The sequence below is a fragment of the Plecotus auritus genome (assembly GCF_963455305.1).
Source record: "Plecotus auritus genome assembly, chromosome: 5".
Taxonomy (NCBI): domain Eukaryota; kingdom Metazoa; phylum Chordata; class Mammalia; order Chiroptera; family Vespertilionidae; genus Plecotus; species Plecotus auritus.
The window spans coordinates 60145043-60169489 of NC_137776.1; the positions used below are offsets into that span (position 1 = coordinate 60145043).

General features: G+C 43.2%; 1 protein-coding gene across 7 annotated transcripts in view; it reads right to left on the reverse strand.

Moving 5' to 3' along the window:
• The window catches only part of PKP4 (plakophilin 4), a 255987-nt gene extending 234436 nt beyond the window's left edge, over positions 1 to 21551 (reverse strand). For 4 of the 7 annotated variants that reach the window (XM_080670980.1, XM_080670979.1, XM_080670983.1 and 1 more), the window contains exon 1: positions 21433 to 21551. The gene's annotated coding sequence lies outside the window, so the exon portion shown is untranslated. Of the gene's footprint in view, positions 1 to 20349; positions 20534 to 21432 lie in introns of those variants that run through there. The other 3 variants (XM_080670981.1, XM_080670978.1, XM_080670985.1) reach the window with 3 other exon arrangements.
• Positions 21552 to 24447: the final 2896 nt, after the last annotated feature.

A 24447-nucleotide genomic window follows, 5' to 3' on the forward strand; every position in this document is an offset into this window, starting at 1 on the left:
TCTAAACCAGTTTCCACTCTTTTCAGTGTGGGACAGTACTATATAAAAATCAAAGACAACAACTTAGAGAAGCAAACCACCACTTAATACAGCTTGTTTGACAAGTGGGATCTTAAATGAAGTCTCCAATACCAAAGATAGGCACATACTAGGTGCTTAGAAAATAACTATTGCACTTAGCTGGTGGTTCAGTTGGTTGGAGTGTTGTTCCGTACACCAAAAGTCTACAGGTTCGACTCCTGGTCAGAACACATACCTAAATTGCAGGTTCAATCCCCAGTTGGGTTGCATGCGGGAGGCAATCAATCAATGTTTCACTCTCACATCAATGTTTCCCTTTTTCTCTCTCTTCCCCCCTTCCTCTTCTCTCTCTAAAAATTAATAAGTATATCCTCAGGTAAGGATAAAAAAAAGAAAGTAACTATTAATGAAGGGACAAATGAGTGTACATCTTAGTATGACCTAATTAGAGGTTGACCTTGCCCTCAATATCCCCAGCCGACACAACCTCTACTTTCTGAGTGATTTCTTGAAATATTTCAGTGTGATCAATTACTTTACATAGAAAATGTACAAGACAAGAACCCTTCCCTTAAGAAACTAAAATCTAGCTGGAAGAAAGACAAAAGTTAACCAGGAGAAATTAGCAGTCCAATACAACAACAGGAAAACCAATCACCATGGAGAGTTTATCATTAAAAGCCAGAGAACAAGTAAAGACATTTGGAGGAGAGATGACACACACTAGGAAGGATTTGAACTAGGTCTAAGAGGCTATGAATATTTAAACTTCAAGTGCAGGGAGGTAGGGAACAGTGAGTAAAAACTACTTTTGCTGATGTGGAATGTTCAGGAAGGAGAGTAATTAGTGTTTGATTGTGAAGGGCCTTAAATGGCAGGCAAGCTAAGGAGTTGGAAGTGATCCTGCAGAGTAAATAACAGGGAGGCATTAAAAGTTAGAGGAGAGAGGGACAAACTAAGGTTATAAACAGAGTATTTAATTATTCATTACAATGATGGCTGTGACATAGTCCTAACCTGGGCAGGGCTCACAACATAGCCAGCCAACACAGATACAGAAGCAACTCCAACTCAAGGTGACACATGTTCATAGCTGAGTTAGGTACAAAGTGTTAAGAAGGCCCTACCTGGTTTGGCTCAGTGGATAGAGAATCAGCCTGGGGACTGAAGGGTCCCAGGTTTCATTCCAGTCAAGGGCACATGCCCGGGTTGTGGGCTCAATCCCCATTAGGGGGTGTGCAGGAGGCAGCCAATCAATGATTTTTCTCTCATCAGTGATGTTTCTATCTTTCTCTCCCTCTCCCTTCCTATCTGAAATCAAAAAATATAATTTTTAAAGTGCTAAGAAGCACAAAACAGAAGATTTAAATCTAGAGAGAAGGGCCAAGGAAGTCTTCACTAAGAAGGGGTAATTGACCTTGAAGAAAACCATGGGCTCACCAGACAGAGAAGGGCATATTAGTTGCCTATTAGTTACCTACAGAAAAAGCCTTCAAGAAATATACAACTTGTTAGGAAGATCACATTTCTGCAAAATTAAAGGGCTCTAAGGTTATATCATTCAAATATAAAGAAATAACCAAATCTTTAAAAGCTGTGTTAAAGAAGAATGTTATTGTATAGCTCTATTTTAGTAATGATTGCAGCCATCAATTGTCCTCTCAGCTATGATTTCTGAAGACCATGAATGCTAAAGGCATTAAAAATATTAGGATATACATAAGCAATACAGAACAAGATACATAACAAAACTAATTAAATGATCTGGTGGTATTTTAAAGCTATAAAAAAGCAATATATTTGACATTCAGGGTAGAAAAAAATCCAATTATCAATCGTTATGACTTTATTTAGGCCAGACATCACTTCAACACTTTCCTCTGGCAGAAATTGTATACAACACTCATGCAAAAATCAGAAAGACAACTAGAGGGGAGGGGGAATGACAAAATTGTGCTTTATTGAAATGCCTTCTATTCTAGAAAGAAAGAGCCCTTGCCTTTAAAAGTATCAGATGTGCTTGATGACTTCCACCTGACAACTGGATCAATTCCAAATAAAAACAAGGATACTGTCTGCATGTTACATCCCCACTTTGCCTGTTAGCATGGTACACAATAAACTTTTTTTTCAAGAATATTATCTACAATTGTTTACATCATATACAGGTAAAATTCTGGAAGAGCCATAATATAGTGTTTTTATTAGAAATTAAATAAACTTGATGTCTAAAACAAAACAAAACAGAAAAACAACAAATCCTGAAGTCAAGTTATAAAGCAATTTCATGAATTCCACTTAAATTCAGGAGGTAGTATCTGTAAAACACTCTGTAACAAAGAGAAAGGACTTGATTTTTAAAACAAATTCTGTAATTTACTGAAACTATAAAAATAACTTTTAAATTACCAATATCTCATGTAATTCAGTGTGTAATTATATAAAGAAAGCTCTAAAAAATTATAATTTAAGCTAGTAATTGCATTCCGGGACATTTACCCCCCAAGAAACATAAACATATGATAACTCAAAAGCCTATATACTGATATTTATAACAGTTCTATTTGTAAGTTGAAAATTATTATACATTGAATATAAACCAGGCAGATGTCCTTCAATAGATGACTAGTTAAGCAAACTGTGGTCCATGTAACAACCTGGATGAATATGTAAGAATTATACTGAGTGAAAAAGAAAATGCTCCAAAGTTACATTCTGTATGATTCCATTTATATAACAATCTTAAAATAACGAAGTATAAAAATGAAGGACAATTCATGGTTGCTAGGAAAGGAGGAGAAGATAAAAGTGGGGGTGTAGCTATAAATGGGCAACATAACCCATGTACCCCAAGTGATAAAACTGTTCTGTATCTTGACAGTATCAATGTCAAGACCCTGGTTGTGATATTGCACTACAGTTCTGCAAGATGTCACCATTGAGGAGAACTTGGTAAGGGGTACACAGGATACCTGTATTATTTCTTACTAGAGGCCCGGTACATGAAATTCGTGCATGGTAAGGGTCCCTAGGCCTGGCTGGTGATCAGGGTTGATCAAGTTTACACCCGCCTCCCCGCCTCCTCCTTCCCTCACTCCCTCTGTGCCCCACCACTGCTGCTGGTCACCCGCCATGTTCCATGCCACCCCCTGGTGGTCAGTGCACATCATAGCGAGTGATCGAACTCCCGTTCTCCCTGTCGAACTCTCGAGGGGACACTTTGCATATTAGCCTTTTATATATATAGACTAGAGGCCCGGGGCACGAAAATTCGTGCACTTTGGGGGGGGGGTCCCCCTCAGCCCAGCCTGTGCCCTCTCGCAGTCCGGGACCCCTCAGAGAATGACCCCCTAAAAGCTTAGGCTCACTCCCTGAGGGATCAGGCCTAAGCTGGCAGTCAGACATCACCCTGGCAACCCGGAAGCCCTTGGGGGATGTCTGACTGACAGCTTAGCACGGCCACGGAGGCGGGAGAGGCTCCTGCCACCGCTGCTGCGCTCGCAGCCCTCAGCCCAGCTTGTGGCTACGTGGAGCTCCCCCTGTGGAAGCACTCCTGCATTGAGCATCTGCCCCCTGGTGGTCAATGCACATCATAGCAACTAGTCGTTCTGAATGTCCTGCCATTACAGTCAATTTGCAAATTACCCTTTTATTATATAGCATAACTGCATGTGAATTCATAATCATCTCACAATTAAAAGTTTAGTTTTTAGAAGGAGGATCCAAGATGGTGGCGTAGGTAAACACCTAAACTGCTGCCTCACACAACAATTTCAAAACTACAACTAAAAGACAAAACATCTATCACCCAGAACCACGGGAAAGCTGGCTGAGTGGAAGTTCTACAACTAGAAGGAAAGAGAAAAGAGCATTGAGACGTGCACAAGCGCTGAAAAGCTGAGGTACGGAGGCGCGCGATCTGGGCTGGCGGCAGGTGATGCTTTTTTCAACCTGAAGGGAGACAAGCCCCCGATTACTCTGAAATCCAGTTTCTGGGGAGACACGGGGGACCCAAACTCCTACGGGGAGAAGCTGGACTGTCTGCCATCGGGTAGGAAAGTGAGGGTGGCTTGCTTGCAGAGCTGCGCGCAGGAATAATTGTTTACTGCGCTGGGGCGCGGGACACGGGAACGCGGTCGGAGACGCAAAGCCGGCTAACTGGCAGCCATCGCTGTTTGCCATGCCCTAGCCTAGTGACGCCCTAAGACCCCGCCCTGCACAACCTACAAACCCACCCAAGCTCCAAGCAGCGGCTTTAGCATATGAATGGCCTGCCCTATCGCAGCTTAACCTAGCAAACTTGCAGCCCGGGTCAGACAGCTCCAAAACCTCCAAACCCAAAGCAAAGAGGAGAAAACTGTAGTTCTTGCTGTAGCGCCTGCTGGGTGGCCTCAGACAGTAGCTGACCTGCACCCCATTGGAGATCTAGAAGCCAGTGTACCTAGTGGTCAGTGTGAGACACCAGATTTCAACTCCTCACATCCATAAGTGACACATTCAAGAGGCCGACTCAGTGAGCACCAAAGCCCCACTGAAACAAGTCCTGCACCATAAGCATGTCTACAGCGCAGCAGTTCTTCCATTATAGACACAGCGGGTCCTCACAGCCAACTGGCCTGGAGGTCAATTCCTCCCAGTGTACCAACAGAAATCAAGGCTTAACTACACCAAGACTTTGCACTCAGCCCACAAAAGGGTGTACCAAGAGTGTCCACCTCAGGTGATTGGGGAGGCTGAGCTACTGGCCCCTATAGGTCACCTACCACACAAGCCACTCCATCAACACAGGGAAGTAGCCAAAATGCAGAGACAAAGAAACATGTCACGAATGAGAGAAATGGAGGAAAGCAAACTACTGGACGACATAGAGTTCAGAACCACATTTATAAGGTTACTCAAGAATCTTCTAAAAGCCTCTGAGGAACTTAGTGAGACCTTTAAGGATCTTAATGAGAATGCCAAAAAAATGGAAAAGGACCAGTCAGAAATTAAGCATACACTGGAGGGCTCAGGCGACGGACGCGTGGCCGGGGTGCATCGGGGCCGCTCTCGCAGGCACGCCCCGTCCTCCCCGCCGCCCTGGGGTCTCCTCGCATCCCGTCCAGCCCTCACGAAGGGGACAGACCTGGGACCTGCGGGCTCAACGCTTTTGGGCCGGGGTGGGGGCGGGTCTCGGCCAGAACTCGGTTTCCTCGCCGCGGAACGAGGCCGCAGCCCCCGAACTAATGGGGCTCAGTGTTCCGTGCAATGCCAACGTCCATTTGGCCGATGGAGGCCGGTGATTCTCATAGAAGCGGTGCCGGGACTCCCCGTGAAAGATGACCACCTGTTCCGATCGATGGCACACGCATTTTCTGAGCAGCACTTCAAGACGTAGGAAGAAGTGGAAAACTGGGTCTCTGAATGGTCTGCCTCAACACAAGGAAAGTTCTATCGGGACGGTGTCCACCAATGACCTGACAGACGGGTAGGAGGCCTCCTCAAGACTTGCAGGTCTGCCATCAGCCTGTCCCCTCCAACACCGCGCCTCCCTCCACAGGGTCAGCCGGCTCCCCTGGGCCCACGTCGGCCGAGTCTCTGCACTCACACCCAGGCCTCTCCTGCGGCCTCTGCCCCGAACCGCCTGGCTCCCATGCCCTCCGGAGCACCAGCACCCTGGCCGAGTGCACACAGCATCCTCAACGGCTTTGCCCACCTTGCCAGGATGGGAACTTGGCGTTTCGCCTTCACCCTGTGCCCTGGTGTCCCGGCGCAGTCCTGACCCAGTGGATCTGAAGCCCCTCCCACGAAGCTTCTGGAATGTTCCCAGTTGCACTGTTCCGCCTCCCCTCCTAAGCCCATAATGCTTGTGAAACAGTCCAGGAAGTAGTGTAGGTGGGCGGGGCAGGAGGCCTCAGAAGTACCCGCTGGGCCTCTGAGAACTGACACCAGCAAGGCAGGCGTGAGCATGGCTGTGCGCTGCCCGGGTGAGAGAGAGAGAGAGAGAGAGAGAGAGAGAGAGAGAGAGAGAGAGACACACACACATACACACACACACGCACACCTGGAAGCCTGGGCCCTCCCGTCCTGGGCTGGGAACTGGGGGCAGCAAGAGGCCTTCCCCACCCACTCTTGGGAAACAAGGACCGCAGTTTCCCACCCCAGCCAAACAAAGGCATGAACTCTGTCCTGTTTCTGCATCAGAGGACCCTCGTACTGGACTGCTTTTGGCCCAGGCTGTGGCCGCCCTCTGCATGGCAGGGCACAGGCCCCTCCACTGAATGGGGACACGACCCCCTGGTGGTGCTGTGTGGGGTCAGTTTCCCAAAATTGGACTGCTGAACCTAGGGGCAGCCCATTCCACTCAAACCCAGACTTCTGGGTCGGTCCCCCAATCCCAAGCCCATCTTCTGAATCTCCCAGCACCCCCCGTTCCCAGGCTCTTGAGTCTCCCAAAACTGCTGTTAAAGAAAAAGAAAAAAAAAAAGAGAGGGACCTGGCCTGTTTGATTCAGTGGTTAAAGCGTAGGCCCGAGGACTGAAGGGTCTCCAGTTTGATTTCCAGTCAAAGGCATGTATCTTGGTTGTGGCTTCGCTGGCTGCCTCAGGTCAGGGCGTGTGGGGAAGGCAACCAGTCCATGTGTCTCTCACACTGTTTCTCTCTCTCCCCTCCTCCTCCCTCCCACTCTCTCTAAAAATCAATGGGAAAGATTATGCTCAGATGAGGATTTAAACACATAGCAGTACAATTCACCACAGCTAAGATCTGGACACAGCCTGAGTGCCATCCGCAGATGAGTGGATTAGGAAACGGTGGCACATCTACACCATGGAATACTCCACTGCTGTGAAAAAGAAAGACCTCTTACAATTCGCAACAGCATGGATGGACCTGGAGAGCACTATGCTAAGCGAAATAAGCCAGTCAGAGAAAGATAAATACCACATTATCTCACTCATTTGTGGAATATAATGAACAACATAAACTGGTGAACAAAAATAAAACCAGAGACAGAGAAGTATCGAACAGACTGTCAAACTTCAGAGGGAAGGTGGGGGGTTGGGGGAATGGGAGAGGGGAGTAAGAGATCAACCAAAGGACTTGTATGCATGCATATAAGCAGAACCAATGGACACAGACACTAGGGGAGCGAGGGCATGTGCTGGGGGGTAGGGTGGCTGGGGAGAGGTCAATGGGGGGAAAAGGAGACATATGTAATATTTTAAACAATAAAGAATTTTTTTAAATTGCTCCAAAATAAATAAAAAGAAAAAAGAGGAAAAAGAGAAAAAAAAAAAATTAAGCATACACTGAAATAAAGAATATACAGAAACTCAACTGTAGATCAATGTACCCCAAGAATCAAACCAAAGATCTGAAATATGAGGAAGCAAAAAACACCCAACCAGAAAAACAAAAAGAAAAAAGAATCCAAAAATATGAAGATAGTGTAAGGAGCCTCTGGGACAACTTTAAGCGTACCAACATCCGAATTTTTGGGGTGCCAGAAGAATAGAGAGAGCAAAATATTGAAAACCTATTAGAAGAAATAATGACAGAAAACTTTCCCTACCTGGTGACAGAAATAGACTTACAAGTTCAGGAAGCGCACAGAACCCCATACAAGAGGAATCCAAAGAGGACCACACCAAGACACATCATAATTAAAATGCCAAGGACAAAAGACAAAGAGAGCCAAAACCGGTTTGGCTCAGTGGATAGAGCATCGGCCTGCGGACTGAAGGGTCCCAGGTTCGATTCCGGTCAAGGGCACGTGACTTGGTTGCGGGCACATCCCCAGTAGGAGGTGTGCAAGAGGCAGCTGATCGATGTGTCTCTCTCATCGATGTTTCTAACTCTCTATCACTCTTCCTTCCTCTCTGTAAAAAATCAATAAAATATATTTAAAAAAAAAAAAGACAAAGAGAGAACCTTGAAAGCAGCAAGAGAAAAACGGTTAGTTACCTACAAGGGAGCACCCATACGACTGTCAGCTGATTTCTCGGCAGAAACTATGCAGGCCAGAAGGGAGTGGCAAGAAATATTCAAAGTGATGAACAGCAAGAACCTACAACCAAGATTACTCTACCCAGCAAAGCTATCACTCAGAATTGAAGGTCAGATAAAGAGCTTCACAGACAAGAAAAAGCTAAAGGAGTTCATCACCACCAAACCAGGATTACATGAAATGCTGAAGGGTGTTCTTTAAGAAGAAGAAGAAGAAGAAAAAGGTAAAGATAAAAATTATGAACAACAAAATGATATCAAATACAAACCTACCAACAAGTGAATCTAAAAATCTAGTGAATAAAAAATCTGAAGAACAGAATGGACTGGTGAATATAATAGAATCAGGGACATAGAAAGGGAGTGGACTGACAATTCTCAGAGGGAAGGGGTTGGGAGGGGTACGGGAAGAGATTGGACAAAAATCTTACACCTATGGATGAAGACAGTGGCGGGGGGTAAGGGCGTGGGGTGGGGAATCAGGTGGAGGGGAGCTTATGAGGGGGAAAAAAAGAGGAACACATGTAATAATCTGAACAAAGATTTATTAAAAAAAATAAAAGTTTAGTTTTTAAAAATTATAATTTATTCAAATCTTATAGTGAAAACTTGAGGTAGGAACCACCAAAATATTTGAGTATTTCTTTTTATATATATATGTTTTTATTGATTTCAGAAAGAGGAAGGGAGAGGGAGAGAGAGAGGAACATCAATCAGCTACCTCCTGCACGCCCCCTACTGGAGATCAAGCTGGCAACCTGGGCATGAGTCCTGACCAGGAATCAAACCGTAACCTCCTGGTTCATGGGACGATGCTCACCAACTGAGGAATACCAGCTGGGCTGAGAGTATTTCAAACTACATTGTTAAAGTAAAAGAATATTTGCTACACCTATTACATCAAAACAATCTATAATATTTCCTATTTTATTACTTTTAATGTTTATGTAATTATATAGTACTAATTACACTATTGTCATTTTCTAACATTTTTCCTCTGAAAAACTTAATGTAGTGAAAATTACATCTACTTTTGATCTCAATTCATTAGCTAAGTTATACAAAAGGTACTACTAGTTCACAAAAGACAAGGACACAGAAAGTTTGCCACCAACACCTGGCCAAGGAGGCTGGGTCTTGGTACTTGCCAGCTGCACATGAATAGTATGAGAAAGAGCACTATGTAAACTTATCTCACCATAGCTATAATCCAAGCAATTGAGGTTAGAATGTATGGGAATCAATGTTTAAAATCTGATAATTAATGTTTTAGTAAGGAATCTGATAAACTATTTATCTAGCAAGTGGTATTACAAGGGTAATTTTTTGTCAATGCAGTTTTTCCACTGAAACCTTGCATAAGCTAAGAAAAGCAGTTTACAAAAGGAAGGAGGGCCCATATAAGGCAGAGAAAAATGTATCTAAAAGTGGTAGGTAAAGGTATGCCGAGATTAAAATTCAAAACTCGTTCACTCATTTACAGGTATCTAGAAAGACTAGAGGTCAAGATAAGTCATGTTAAAAGACCAAGTACCTGCTGTCAAGTTAGCTCAGGGAAGCAGGCCATGGGAACATGGAACTAATATACTGATTGGTGGTGGTTTTATATATAATGTTGCTTCTATGGAAATTGTATTCAGAGTGCCAAACAAGTGACTCACAGAAAATATATTGGAAGATTGACACCTGCCAATATAATGTCCCAAAATTTCAGACTGACATATTTTTCATTTGCTGACAGACTTTTAACAGCTGAATTGTTTATCACAGCAGTTCTCGAGAAAGTCCAACTGGTCTTTCTGATTCCTTTTTCAGTGCTTTTAAACACCGACTTTGTTGCTTATTTAGTCATTGACAAATTGACAATAAGTGGAAAATTCCCATCAGTGCATCAGTCTGAGATTCAAGGTATGATTCAATGAGATCATTTATTCTAGCAGATGTCACAAGAGATTTTCAAAACATTATTCTGTTTGTTCATAACAATGGAAGGGAATATTTGCAATAATAGATAATGAGTTTGGACTTACAAAGGCACATAAATTGCATAAAAAATAAAGAAAAGCACAAAAGACAATAAACCAAAGTACTGCTGTATGAAAATGAAAATAAGAATTTACTTAAATGGCAAGTCTTGAGGCATAAATTAAGATTCTTCATAAATAATGCATTTTCATTGTGATCAATTATTTTACATAAGCTATATAGTAAAGTATTCCACAAAAAAATAACCAAAATAATAAATTTCATGATTAAAACCTTTTCTGAAATCACTATCTTTCATTGGTAAGGAATACTTTTTCAAATGCAGGTTTTTTCCAAAAATCCACTCATAGTTAATGCAATGGTCTATCTAGATTCTGGTAATGTATCAAGTAACATACAGCTAAAAAGTAGGGTTAGCTAAAACCTAGTTAATACAGAATCATTTTACAGCTCATCCTTAATACAGAACAATTTTACATATTTATTTATATACCTAAGTTTTCTAGGACCATTTTTTTCCAGTGCTTGTGTCCCTATCTTACCTAACTAGATTGAAAAATTAATCAGATTTCTCAAAGGTGGAGACTCTTAATACTGAATCCAACACAGACTGTCAACTCCCTGGGGAAAATCATTTTTTGTCCATGAGGTCTAGCACAATCTGATATAGAGCGAGGGATTAATGAATGTTGGCTGAACTCAAATGAATGACATCTTTTAAAATAAGAGGTATTTAAAACAGAATACAATACTTCACACAAAATAGGACTCCAGCAAATATGTGAAGCACTAATTGTCTTGTCTGCTCGTTTGGACCCCAGGTGGTACTCAGGAAGAAGATTACTTCAAACTAGATCAGTCTTTGTTTCCCATTCAATCCAAGGTACAGGTGTCAGAAAACACGATGCACTTCACTGCAAAGTGGTTATTATGGGTTTCCATTTTACAGGCGTGTTTACAATTCTCATGAACGTATGGAAACTGAAGAGCCTGTTCAAGTGTTTTTATCATGACATTGAGAATTCATTTAACATTGCATACATTAGTAGTATAATTGATTCTCCTTTTTGAAAATAATGTATTTGTTCCATTAGCAAAGGGAAACAGCCAATCTCAATATTTTAAATTACTCTGTGAATGTATACATATGCAAATTTTATAGGGATTATCCCTACCCCAATCCACACCTTTGTAGGGGGAAAGCAGAATCTAGGAGAAATTCTCTTCAGGGGATTCTGAAATTTATTAAAAAAAAAAAAATCCCACACATATCCAAGAGTACTAATCCAAGCAAAACATTATCCTGTTGACATCCACCACATTTGTAAACATCGGTAGGTTGTCTATACACAAAAAATTAGAGTTAAATAAAACATACCTAGGAGAGATCCAAGATGGCGGCATAGGCAAACACCTAAACTGCTGCCTCGCACAACAATTTTAAAACTACAACTAAAAGACAAAACGTCTATCACCCAGAACCACGGGAAAGCTGGCTGAGTGGAAGTTCTACAACTAGAAGGAAAGAGAAAACAGCATTGTGAGGTGCACAAGCGCTGAAAAGCTGAGGTACGGAGACGCGCGAATCGGGCTGGCGACGGGTGACTGGGAGCGCTGCTTTTTTCAACCCGAAGGGAGACAAGCTCCCGATTACTACGAACTTGTTTCTGGGGAGACGCGGGGGACCCAAACTCCTACAGGGAGAAGCTGGACTGTCTGCCGTGGGGTCGGAAAGTGAGGGAGGCTTGCTTGCAGGGCTGCGCGCAGGAACAATTGTTTATTGTGCTGGGGCGCGGGAGGTGGGGACACGGTCGGAGAAGCAGAGCCACAGAGCTGGCTTACTAGCAGCCATCGCTGTTTGCCACGCCCTAGCCTAGTGACGCCCTGAGACCCCGCCCTGCACAATCTACAAAACCACCCAAGCTCCAAGCAGCCGCTTTAGCATATGAATGGCCTACCCTATCACAGCTTAACCTAGCAAACTTGCAGCCCGGGTCAGACAGCTCCAAAACCTCCAAACCCAAAGCAAAGAGGAGAAAACTGTAGTTCTTGCTGTAGCGCCTGCTGGGTGGCCTCAGACAGTAGCTGACCTGCACCCCATTGGAGATCTAGAAGCCAGTGTACCTAGTGGTAGACACCAGATTTCAACTCCTCACATCCATAAGTGACACATTCAAGAGGCCGACTCAGTGAGCACCAAAGCCCCACTGAAACAAGTCCTGCACCATAAGCATGTCTACAGCGCAGCAGTTCTTCCATTATAGACACAGCGGGTCCTCACAGCCAACTGGCCTGGAGGTCAATTCCTCCCAGTGTACCAACAGCAATCAAGGCTTAACTACACCAAGACTTTGCACTCAGCCCACAAAGGGGTGTACCAAGAGTGTCCACCTCAGGTGATTGGGGAGGCTGAGCTACTGGCCCCTATAGGTCACCTACCACACAAAGCCACTCCATCAACACAAGGAAGCAGCAAAATGTGGAGACAAAGAAACATGTCACGAATGAGAGAAATGGAGGAAAGCAAACTAATGGACGACATAGAGTTCAGAACCACATTTATAAGGTTACTCAAGAATCTTCTAAAAACCGCCGAGAAACTTGATGAGACCTCCGAGGAGCTTAGTGAGACCTTCAAGGACCTTAATGAGAATGCCAAAAAAATGGAAAAGGACCAGTCAGAAATTAAGCATACACTGTCTGAAATAAAGAATATACAGAAACTCAACTGTAGATCAACGTACCCCAAGAATCAAACCAAAGATCTGAAATATGAGGAAACAAAAAACACCCAACCAGAAAAACAAAAAGAAAAAATCCAAAAATATGAAGATAGTGTAAGGAGCCTCTGGGACAACTTTAAGCATACCAACATCCGAATTTTTGGGGTGCCAGAAGAAGAGAAAGAGCAAAATATTGAAAACCTACTAGAAGAAATAATGACAGAAAACTTTCCCTACCTGATGACAGAAATAGACTTACAAGTTCAGGAAGCACACAGAACCCCATACAAGAGGAATCCAAAGAGGACCACACCAAGACACATCATAATTAAAATGCCAAGGACAAAAGACAAAGAGAGAATCTTGAAAGCAGCAAGAGAAAAACGGTTAGTTACCTACAAGGGAGCACCCATACGACTGTCAGCTGATTTCTCGGCAGAAACTATGCAGGCCAGAAGGGAGTGGCAAGAAATATTCAAAGTGATGAACAGCAAGAACCTACAACCAAGATTACTCTACCCAGCAAAGCTATCATTCAGAGTTGAAGGTCAGATAAAGAGCTTCACAGACAAGAAAAAGCTAAAGGAGTTCATCACCACCAAACCAGGATTACATGAAATGCTGAAGGGTGTTCTTTAAGAAGAGGAAGAAGAAGAAAAAGGTAAAGATAAAAATTATGAACAACAAAATGACATCAAATACATACCTACCAACAAGTGAATCTAAAAATCAAGTGAATAAAAAATCTGAAGAACAGAATGGACTGATGAATATAATAGAATCAGGGACATAGAAAGGGAGTGGACTGACAATTCTCAGGGGGAAGGGGGTGTGAGGGGTGCGGGAAGAGACTGGACAAAAATCTTACACCTATGGATGAAGACAGTGGCGGGGGGTAAGGGCATGGGGTGGGGTGGGGAATCAGGTGGAGGGGAGCTAGGGGGAAAAAAACAGGAACACCTGTAATAATCTGAATAAAGATTTATTTTTTAAAAAAAAAAACATACCTATATTCTATAATGGATATAAATCAGCGAAATTCTATGAACATAATGTGTTCATGGAAAAGTAACATGTTTTGAGAGGAACAACTGTCTCAGTTATTTAATTTTTTTTGAGGACAAATCAAACTAAAGCAAATGGTATGTGGGTCTTTCTCATTTTAACAAGACTAATCCCCTTTAACCACCACCTAAAATCCCCTTCTATTTCTATTTAACTTTTTGGAAAATTTAGTCTCAATCAGGGCCTAGGCCTCAAATACGCTAAGAATCCAAGAGGGTAGCAACTGACTTAGCCAGTATGAAATCAGTTTGTCTGGCTGCAACACACATTTTTAGGAGCTGAGCATTTCAGGTATATAACCTCAAATTTCCCCCTTATCATGGAGGCTAAACTGTAATTAATTCTTGAGGAGAAGATAGTATATTCTTGCTGGGGGCGGGAGAGGGGGAAGTAATCAAATGAGAATCCCTGATGTTCTAAGAGTAGTGGAATACATTTTATACAGTAGATGAGGAAACTAGAGCTCAGATGAGTTAAATGACTTGCTCAAGGGATGCCAGGACTGGAACTAGCGCCTCTTGATATTTACTGGTTTACATCAGGTATCTTCCAAATTTCTCTTCTAGTTTTTCTTGCTTTGGTAGTTTTCTGCCAATTTCAGTTATGGTTACTTGTGGAGAGAAAAGGCAGCTGATGGAGTTAATTTACAAGCTGCATTTTAGTCCATAAGTGATTAACACTTTCTAACACTTCCTTCATGGATTGACTTGAGTAGATATTGTATAAAATGCCTGCTACTTAGAGAATTACAAATGCAATAGTTGTATACATATTTAAACGTTTTGTTTTACATTTTGCAAGTATTTCCACTTCTAGCTCCTGTAGTATGATACTATTAGTCTTCACCTTTTAAACCTATCAGTTTATCAAACCTCCTACAAGTGATAGTTGTGTTTGCATGCCTCTAAGTCAGGGGTCCTCAAACTTTTTAAACAGGGGGCCAGTTCACTGTCCCTCAGACCGTTGGAGGGCCGGACTATAGTTTAAAAAAAAAACTATGAACAAATTCCTATGCGCACTGCGGGCCCGGGACGAGTTGGCTGCTAAGCAGGACAGGCAGCGGCACCCGGCGGGCCAGATAAATGTCCTCGGCGGGCTGCATGTGGCCCGCGGGCCGTAGTTTGAGGACGCCTGCAAGTATTACCTACACAAAGAAGTTACAACTTTACTACTTTAAAAGGCCCTCTATCTATATACATAAAAGGCTAATATGCTAATATGGAGTTCCACCAGGAGAATGAGTTCGATCGCTTGCTATGACCTGTGCTGACCACCAGAGGGCGGTGTGGAACATGGCGGTCAACCAGTGGTGGCAGTGGGGGCTCTGAGGGAGCAAGGGAAGGAGGAGGTGGGAAGGCAGGGAGGTGGGGAACCTGATGGGCCCTGATCGCTGGCCAGGCCTAGGGACCTTACCCATGTATGAATTTCATGCACTGGGCCTCTAGTAGAATTATAAATCTGTAGCCTATATAATTTTATTAACCAATGTTACCCCAGTAAATTCAATAAAGAAAAAAAAAAAAGGCCCTTATTTTTTTTTGCTGGATTCTCTTCCTTACAGGCAATTTCTTGCAAACTATCAAGTTCACAATAATTTTAATTGTTTGCTTCTTCCCTGAAATATCCTGCTTAGATTCATAATCATATTGACTTAAGATCACAGAAAGCAAGCCAATAATTTGCCTGGCATATAGTACATGCTACAGAAAGCATCATTAAGTACCACAATATAATAAAAGTAATGACTTATATTAACTCATTTAGTCTTCACAACAACCACACGAGGTGGATACTTCTATCATTCTGTTTTATAGGTAACCAAATAAGATCTACAGAGATTATACAATTTACCAAGCTACACACCTAGCAAACAGAAGTGCCAGAACTGAACTATGACAGTCAGCTGCTAACCACCACACCTCACTGTCTTAATGACACTTAAGGGTTTCACTCAGTGTGAAGGTGCAGTCCAAAAAACTGTCCCTGGCCTAACATATCAGTTAATTTTGGACTGGGATGAGGGTAGACAGCAAGACCTTGAAAACATGTGCTTTTTTCTCGTTTCCTCACTTCCTAAAATGACATTGTTTTTTTAAAAAAAATCTATTTAAGATGATCTTGAGAGATTCAAAAGTCTCAAAAGAAAACCCCAACTTCCTTTTTGCTATGATTTGGGTTAGGAGGGGGAACAGGATAGATTATATACACTAATGCTTAGGAAACCTTTTTTTCTTAAAAATGATACAGAGGACTTTGGGAACCTTGATCTGAAATGTACCTGAGATCAATGCAATCTAAACCCTGCATTTTTACTAGTAAAAGGGGTAAACTATAACCCAATGTTAGATGGTTTGCCAAGGTCATACTGTTCAACCCCAGGTCTCCTAATTCTGGCTTAGTGTGCTTTTCATCTCCCTCTCATGTTTGCAATTTAAGAGACAGCTTATAGTGGACCAGAATTTCAAACACCACCTACCCAGTGTCTTAAAAGTCTATTTGTAAATAGGTGTGGGTGTCTATGAAAAACTGTATTCCTTTGTCAGGTCCCCAAAGCCTGCACAGTACCCTAATAGTCCCATTTCAACTACACATTTTACCTAACTTTCATATATAATATGATTTTATGACAAAAACCCAGATCCACTCTAAATTCAACCTGGAGCATTAGGCACCAAATTCTATATTCTATGTAAATGGCACCTGAAAAGGGGCTTTCTCTGCCTCTCCAAGCAGACAAATGCATTGGTGGTGTGTGTGTGTGTGTGTGTGTGTGTGTGTGTGTGTGTGTGTGTGTGTACTTTGTGAGGTCTGTATCTCCCTACATGGATTGGCATCTACCAATCAGCAGGCATTATTCAGTTCAGGAAAAATGCCTCACAATGACATGATTTAAAATAATCCAGACATTTGCATATTTTAATTTATATATTTAACTAGAGGCCTGGTGCATGAATTCGTGCATGGGTGGGGTTCCTCAGTCTGACCAGTGATCAAGGCCTAATGGGGGGCCAGCCCGCTGGGGGGAGGGACCCCGGGAGGTTGGCCGGCCAGTCGGGGGGCCGGCCGGGGGTAGGGGCTGCAGGAGGTTGGCTGTGGGAGTGCACTGACCACCAGGGGGCAGCTACTGCATTGAGCATCTGCCCTCTGGTGGTCAGTGTGCATCATAGCGACTGGTCCACCAGTCGTTCCAGTCGTAATGGTCACTTAGGCTTTTATAAATATAGATAGCATTTTAAAAATTTAAAATCCAAACTCTAATGACATTTTATCATCTACTATAAATCGTATGAGTCTTAATAAACTATATTATCAAGACTATGAATAAGAAAATTATCAGCAATGTAGCTAATATTTATTGCTTTATCAAATAAAAATAAATCTAAATTATAAAAAGACTTAGACCAATGACAAATGAAATGTCTGCAGCATTCTAAGCTTAATTTGAAGTGCACCATCATGTAATATCCCCAATTTAGTTATGGTAACATAGCGCCTGAAAGATAAAACATAATTCCACTGAATTATTACAGCAGTGTGAACGATATGCCCTACAACACCTCAACTGAAACTAGCAAGCACATGAATTATTGCTCTTTGTGACTTAGGGCATATCCTTACCCTAAAAGAAGCCTGTTATTTCTTATTGCTGGGCATCACACTGACCTGCTGACTGCTATCACTTACTAGCAGTATATGAAGCCTCTGGCCTTATATTTAGATACGCTTCAAGTTTCTCTCTCTCTGTCTGTCATCTGTAGTGACAGTTTGGATGATAAAATGGTTACTGAATTTTCCAAACATATCCAGTTCACTTGTGTTATGTTTTAGATTCTTCTTCCCCCTTCAGTGCAGAAAAGGCGCTACAAAACCATTTAACACGTTGAAGAAGTAATTATCTCCCAGTACACTGAAGGTGTGAAGGCAACTCCCAAAGTGACCTATAATTCAGTGAATGTTTATGCCCTGAAATAACCTCTACTTTATCTTCTAGTTAAGTATGAAGGTATGATGTCCATTTTAGAATGAAGCAATTTAGGGATTTACCTCTTGATTGAAATAAAAATTATAGAGCATTTTCAAAATATCTTAGTAATTTAAGTTATTAAGGTGAAGGGCTGGACTTACCAAATAATTGGCACCATCCAGGGTATGAAAATTCTGTATTTAAATCAATAACTCATCAATAGCAAGGAAACCATTCAGTTTTAAAATTGGCAATAACTGGATTTTTTAAAAGTATGTGTATTTAAAGTTTTTAATTAAATTTACTTTTCCAATTTGTATAGAACAGAATAAGAAAGAAAACTGCATGTCTGACTTAATATAGACTTCATCCAAATACTCAGATCTTACAATTGCTAAAGATTTTATTAAACTGAGTTTGGTAGTAGATTCTTTAAATTCAAATTATGATATTAGAACTAGTCACAGAATTAGATTTGGTTTATTCTTATAAATGTAGCAATTAACATACTTTTTTTTTTCCTGGATGAATGCTAGCTGATCCCCTTTCTACTTACCTTCTCTCATGCTTTCAGTCACAACCCTACTCCCCATCTCCCTCCAAAAACAGTATAGATAAGAATTAAGGTAACTGGACACTTAGTCCCCCTATTTGCAATCTTCAGTATGGCATAAAACATGAAATGCCACACCTTTTCCTTACATAACAGTGGGGGATGGGGAGGGAACATACTTGGTCAAACATAATTTGTTGTTTATGATTGTGAACCTGTTCTAAAACGTCCTCTCTTCAAATATGCATAACATATAGAATATATTTCTAACTGAAAGCCCAACTTTACTTAAAGGGGTAAAACTACTTGCATAGCCAATCCTGCATATACATTAACTTTATACTCGAAGGGGTTATTTCAATTTCCAATGTAGTAAAGAAACTAAATGTGCTTTTACTTTCTAATCTTCACATCAAATCAAATAAGCACGTTAAACTCTGCTGTAATATATTGTTACATAATATAGTTCCTGTTGGCATCTACAAACACCTCCCAATATCCTGCACAGTGTTGCTAACTATAATTTAGAGCAGCGATTTTCAACCTTTATATCTCATGGCACACATAAACTAATTACTAAAATTCTGCAGCACACCAAAATATATGTATTTTTTTGCCAATCTGACAAAAAAAAAAGGTACAATTTTGATTCTTTCACACTGGAAGGCTATTGTGTTGGCTGTTGTCATTTTTTTTTTTTTTAATTTGACAATCTAAGGGAAAAAGTTCAGTCAGTATCCCTGACTAAATATTCAGGTATTGCATGTTTTAAAAATTCTTGCAGCACACTGGTTGAAAATCGCTGAGTTAGAGTTAAACCTCTAAATTGAAGGTCCACAGGTCCACTTAGCTATGGACATACCTGAAAAACAATGTAGCAGCCAAAAAAACACAACCTTTCTCAGTGCAAATGTGTTTTTCTTTCCTATTTCTCCTTTCCATTAGGTCTTTAACTAAAAGGTGATCATCTTATACTTTTCAATGCCCTTGATCCAAGCAAAGTAGGTGTTGGAAGGCAGCTGAGCAATCAACTTATTTTCCTGAATCTGATACAAAATAACCAAGTGTAAAGAGGCTTATAGTAAACTCAACCTCCAAAGCAAACTGTGTCACACACACAGTATGCTTTTCAACATCCAGAAACATTTATTTTGAAAGCCAGTTGTCCTCATTTTCATGATGCCATTTTCCATAACTGTTCCACAGGAACCAGCAATATACTGCATTCAGAAAGAGAAACAGTCCTTTATTTTCCCTTTTAAAAGAAAAGTATCTAAGCCTAATTCCAGAAAAGCATCTTCTGTCATACATTTGTCTTTCTGCTTTAAAGAAAATAAAATTTGACCAAAAATGTATAGTAATCAGTATTGAATTTACACATAAATAATTACCATTTTTAAAGTTGTAGGGGTATATTATTTTTCAAACGCAGTAACAAAGAGAAAAAGAACTGCGACTTCAACTAATAAATTACATCTTTAAATATACATGACTGTGTTGTCCCCATGTTACTTTCAATGGTAACTGACACGCCCCGAATTTAACTGTACCAGACAGTTCTATCTGTCCCATCGCTGACCAAACACTGCTTCTCTGTTTCTATTCATTATTTATTATAAGAGGTCTAAACACAACCCAGTATGATGAGAAAAAAATTACAATTCTTATGACAGCAAAGTGATGCATTCAAGATCTCTTTTGCACTACATCCCTGTCCATGAGCATTAACAGACATTTTTTGATAGAGCTGCAAGCTCATTACACTAAGAACCTTCGGCACCCTTTCCTGCAGGTTTTCAGAAAACCCTTGGGGGGAAAAAACCAGGCACAATTCAAACCTTGCAAACCAAACTTGCCAAGAATCTTGTGCAATGATCAATAACCTTGGCTACACTGCCATCAAGCCCCAAATTCACGGTCCTGGAGACCAATGCAGCAAAAACCCAAACGAAAGGCTAGCTGAAGCCCAACAGAACTGCTGCGCTTCCCCGCGGCTGCCCCCTCTGCCGCATGGAGAGGCAAGGGGAGGAGAGAAGTCGAGTGAACCTCACCAGCTTCGAAGATGCTCCGGTGACCTCTGGCTGCGCGGCGGGTGCTGGGCAAGGAAGGCGCTAGTGCATCCGCGGCGGGCCCTGTGGACTATGCCTCTGGTGCATTCCTCGCATTCCTGCACAATCTGTCGCCAGCCGAAGAGCCCGTGGCGTGCGTGTCCCCCACCCCCACCCGGACACAGACACCTGCCTATTGCTGCGCCCCGAGTGGCCACTGCCGCCGCGGCGCATCTACTTCCCGCACTCGCTGTTTGTCGCACTCAGCCAGCACACAGCCAAATCCCGGCCCGCCGCTCACCCCCTGGCTTCCCCGGGAAGGGAAAAAGGGAAGAGGGCCGGCCGAGCAGCCCCAGCGCCGGGAAAGGACACCCGAGCCGCCAGCGGGGTGCCGCAGCTCCGCTTCTACTCCTGGCAGGGAGAGGAGGAAGCGGCGGCGCAGGACAGCGGGGCCAGCTCGGGGCTCGGAGCTGGAGGGGTGGAACGTGAACATACGCCGCGAGGAGAGAGGGGCGCACTGGGCAGAGCGGGGTCGGCAGGACTGGCAGGAGCGCGGGACTCTGGGGCCACACGCAAGACGGCGCAGGCAGCAGAGACGTGCGAGAAAGGGGAGGAGGGCAGGAGGGACGGACAGACGGCCCCGAAAGCTGGGGAAGGCGGGCGCCTCAGGGTGCTGGGGGCGCAGGGCAGAGTGCCAGGCGGGCAGGAGCGGGGAAACCTCCAGGCAGAAGTCCAGGAGGACTCGGCGTGGTGCTCAAGTTCGGGGCTGGGGGCTATGGATCCGAAAAAGGCCAACGTGGGTAGGGGTCATGCGCGCCGTGTGAGGGAGACCAGAGGAGAGTAATCACCGGGAAAAGCAAATGGAGGTGAAACTTGTGCGCCTGCCGGGGGGAGGGGAGCAGGCAGGCGAGTGCGGGCAGGAACACGAGGCGGGGCAGGAAAGCCGAGGCGGCTGCGAGGCGGTGGGGACTGAGTAACGGGAGGGAGGCACCCGCACCCCTCGCAGGCAGGTCCCGGCTGGGGCGCGAGGGCAGAGGTTCTCGTGGGCAGGAGTCTCCGCGCCCTCCCGCGAGCCCGCACACTTACTTTCTAGGTTAGGCAGAGGCCGTCGTTGCTCCGGGGATGAGGGACATCAGCGCCGATGGGTCGCCGCTGCGGCACCCGAAAAAATTAAAAAAGTGCCGCGGGCGAGCGTCCGCCCTCCCCTCCCTCCCCCACCCGCCCCCTCCCCCGAAGCGGCTCTCCCACCACCCCCGGCGGCGGCGGTGGCCAACTTGCCCCTCTACCCCGTGCCCATGGTGCCGCCTCCACGACCCGCAACCACACAGACTCAGCCCCGGAGCCCCCTCTACTGCCCAGAGGCCGCCGCCGCCGCCCGCCCAGCCGCCAGCCCGCCTGCCCAGCCAGCCCCGAACTCCCGGGAACGTCAGCACGCCGCCGTCTCCGGACCTGGTCTCCGCCAACCCTATTGGTTGGGAAGAAAAGGCTGGCCCTCCCTATTGGCCCGGCCCTCATATTGAACGGGCCAATGGGAACTGCGGTTTCAGGTCGCCATAGAGACCGATGCTGTTAAGAGGGAGAGGGCCTGGAGAAGGTGTGGAGTGAGGGTGAAGGGGTCTGTGGTTTTGGGCGCGGGAGGCGGTCGGGGAAAGAAGTACTGGGGGATTCCCGGGAGCTGGCTCTGAAATCTGGAGCAGCTTGTGCTTTGCCTCTGTCAGCGCCACCTGTGAAAGGTAGGGTTTGTCCCCTGGCGTCAGAAGTGGGAACAGCTGAGCCCAGACGAATACTTGAATGTAAGAGCCTAGTAGTGAGTGTTCCACTTTCCCCGTGGCTGGGGAGCCCCAAAGGTTATGCCCTTTGACCCTTGACAGGTGTGCACCTTCTGCGTCTCCAGGTGAGTTTGCACCCTATCGCTTAAATCGCTGCTTCCTGACGTCACTGAAACTCTTGAATTTTCCTTGTTCATCCCAACCACTCGCCCTTCCCTGGGGCTGATCTTGCCTCAAATTTTTGGCTCTTCAAACATATAGCCCTACCTAAAGGATTCTCAAAAAGGATTTCCTTTGAATGATATTTCGGTAAAGAAACAGGCTGAAGTATTGTATAATGGATGTCATCAGCTCAACACTTAAGATAATGTGTTCCCTGCTTCCCAAAGCAAACCTCTAATCTCTCTGTTGAAAGATATTTATTAAATACCCATCTGTGTGTGCATTCTGCACTATGAGCTTGACAGGTGTTTGCTCTTTCCCTTAAAAGGTTATAGGTGGGGAAAGACACGGATGACAGAGTAAATCCATGCTTCTAATGATTTCACCAGAGAGTAAAGGAAATAGATTACAGTTGATGGATTGTATTTTCTGGGTATTTTCCAGTTTATCTCTAAATCTGATAACACTGAACAATGGAATTAGTACACACAAAAATCATGTGCTTTAATAACAAGCTTTGATTTTAAAGTTACTTTGTGTTCATTTGTCAATACCAATTTTTTTGTAAATAACTTTCATATTTAGATACTGGCTATTAAAGTGGAACTTCATGAATACATTAGGCTTTCAAGCATTATATTGCTCTATCATATAGCCACCGATATTCTTAGGTTCCTTCTTATGGTATACTAATCTCGTTAGTAAGAAGACTATGTTTATGTTACTGCCCCTCAAGTTGGAAGGACCATATTGTGAGAAAAAGCTAATAGGATTTTGGAAATTATAAATATCTTGTTGAGAGAAACAGATTAATGTGTGTACAAGCTATATATGTCTAATTATTGTCCTGAGTTTTAAGTTAGATAATATGCTTTGTTTTTTTTATCTTACTGTATTTGAAGATTATAAACATAGATAAGAATTATTAATGCGGTTCCTTGATTAGAAAAATATTTCTCACAATTTGTAGTAAAATTGAACTTAGTCAATAATCCTATGCAGGGTTGGACTGCAGAACAAAACAGCTGAACATATGAGTGTCCCCCCTAAGCATTTCCCAAATTGGGAAGGAATTATCAGGAGCCATGGAGTGGTGGCTCATTTGCCATCATGGAAATTAGATCATTATGCTTTTGATTTCTGACTTTTTTGGTGTTTGTTTATGGGAGAATAGATAAAATGCAACTTTTTATAAATAAGACTCACTTTTAATGTACTAATGAATACAAATGCAAGTTTGGCTACCTGCCTCAATGAAAGCCAAACTCGTGCAATAGGTGCTGGTAAGAAGGAAAATGGTTTATTCAAGTTCCAGCAACCTGAGAAGATAGCAGACTCTTGTCCAGAAAAACCATCTTAACATCTCTTTGTAGGCAAGGGTTTTTATCAGGAAGGAGAGGGAAAGCAGAACAAAGAAATCAAGGGGAGGGGGCTGTGGACCTTCAGGCAGTATTTTTTCTTGTCCCTATATAGATATTTAATGTCATCTGAAGTCTTGTGATCAAGCCACCCAGACCCAGGCAGCATCCAGAACAACCCTTTTCTACAATATGCTGAAAAAAGGATGTTAGGGGTTTAAGGCAAGCATGACTAACCAGGCCTTTATTTTAAGGCATACATCCTGTTTCCCAACTCGTGGAGAAGTATAGTTCATTATATGTTATTTAATTAAGAAAGTTATTTTGTTTCTTAGAGTAAGATTTTGTGTAGGATGTGCAGGGCACCTTCCCGTCGGCTTTGATTATGGATCTTTATGGTCAGCATCCATGAGTGGGCCACCTGGTTGTTTGTCAGCTGACTTCCTGGGGCAGGGTGTCTTAAGGTCAGTCTGCTCCTTAGGTTCACACAGGAACTAAAACTGCAGATCCCTGTAAATTATACTAAAAAAAAAAAAGTCTAACATGCAAGCTCTAGTTTTTTTAAAATTTACCTTTATGGTTGAAAGTATTACAGAAGTCCCCTCTTTTTCCCCATTTACCCCCTCCACTCTATATCTGCCACTCCCTAGGCCTTCACCATACACAAGCTCTAGTTTGTTTTTTTTTTTGTTGTTTGTTTGTTTATATTTTTATTTATTTCAGAGAGGAATGGAGAGGGAGAGAGAGATAGAAACATCAATGATGAGAGAGAATCATTGATCAGCTGCCTCCTGCATGCCCTCCACCGAGGA